Genomic DNA, 1,680 nt, shown 5'->3' with positions numbered 1-1,680 from the left:
AAACCAATTGTGTTCACATGTCTAGTGAATTCATGATTTGGAACGCTCGCGGGGTCGGGAATTCTGGCACCTTGAGCACTCTAAAACATTTGATTCTGGCACTTTGAACCGTTGGTCGCACCTCAACCTGACCTCCTCAACAAGCGGCTGGGGGTTAGGCTACAGGGGGAACAATGTCAACGGGCAAATTTGGATCCTATCCCAAGCGGACTTGCAGGTTGAGATATTGGACGATTCGGAACAGCTAGTGCATGTTCGGGTCTCGTCCCGGCAGTGGTCTTCACAGTGTTTTATCTCGGTGGTTTATGGAAAATGCTCTCGCCGAGGAAGATACGCTCTTTGGAGTAAACTTTGGGAGTTGGCCGGGGACATGGACGACATCCCTTGGATGGTGGGGGGTGATTTCAACACCCTCATTTTGGAATCAGAGAGACAGAGGAGCACGAACAGCAGATACGGAGAAATGCTGGACTTTGTTGAAACAATTGAGGATTGCCAACTCCTAGTCCCCGGCTTCGACGGTGCGGAGTTCACCTGGGCAAGGGGCTCGCTTAGGGAAAGGCTGGACAGAATTCTGCTTGGAGAAGGATGGACAAACCTCTTCCAAACAACAAGAGTCACGCATCTCCCCCGGGTATCTTCGGATCACGGTCCCCTTCTTATTCGTTGTAACATTTCTGGTATTGTGCATCGTTCTCCTTTCAGGTTTCAAAACATGTGGACCAAACACCCAAATTTTCTTGCACAAATAGCTGAGGCTTGGGCTGTGGATATGGGCTTTAGGGGAATGCTCAACCTTCAACTGAAACTGACACGAGTCAAAGGAGTTTTGAAGCGTTGGAACAAAGAAGTCTTCGGCAATCTTTTTAAGAATCTACGACAGGCTGAAGCGAGGGCAGCAGAGGCTCAAGCTTTGTTTGATGCAGACCCGTCTCCTGACAATCGCTCGAACATGAACAGGAGATCAGCCGAATATGTCCTACTTGTGAGGATGGAAGAAGATTTTTGGAAGCAAAAGGTGGCTGTGAAATGGGCGGTAGAGGGTGAGCGAAACACCAAATTTTTCCATGGATGGGTCAAGCAAAAAAGGACTAAAGCAAGAATTCACTCGATCAAAGATGGGCGTAGAGAAATCAGCGAGGACGGAGAAATCAGAGCCTCGGCAGCGGCCTTTTTTCAAAATCTGCTCTCCTCAGAAGGTATATCGCCTGCTCAACCTGACATGTCACTCCTACAGAGGCTACCAGAGGATGTTGATATGGATGAGCTCTGCGCCTCCCCTCCCCCAACGTACGAGGAGGTCGAGAAGACTGTGTGGAGCATCGATGCTTTTAGCACGCCAGGGCCAGATGGATTCTCATCCCATTTCTTCCAAGTGTGCTGGAACATTGTAGGAAGGGATGTTCATGAGGCTATCTTAAGCTTCTTCGAAGGATCGTTCATGCCGAGAAGCTTCACTTCTACAATGTTGGTCCTCCTTCCGAAAAAGGATAAGCTTGAATCTTGGTCGGATTATAGACCAATCAGCCTGTGTAATGTGACAAATAAGTTGATTTCTAAAATCCTAGCGGCTAGGTTGGCTCCACTGCTGCCAAGGATCATCGCCCCCAACCAGAGCGGATTCATCAAGGGTAGGCTCATCAGTGATAATGCCCTTTTAGCCCAGGAGCTCATACATGA

This window comes from Salvia splendens, chromosome 1, assembly GCF_004379255.2.
Source record: "Salvia splendens isolate huo1 chromosome 1, SspV2, whole genome shotgun sequence".
Taxonomy (NCBI): Eukaryota; Viridiplantae; Streptophyta; class Magnoliopsida; order Lamiales; family Lamiaceae; genus Salvia; species Salvia splendens.
Note: the sequence above shows the minus strand (reverse complement) of the source record.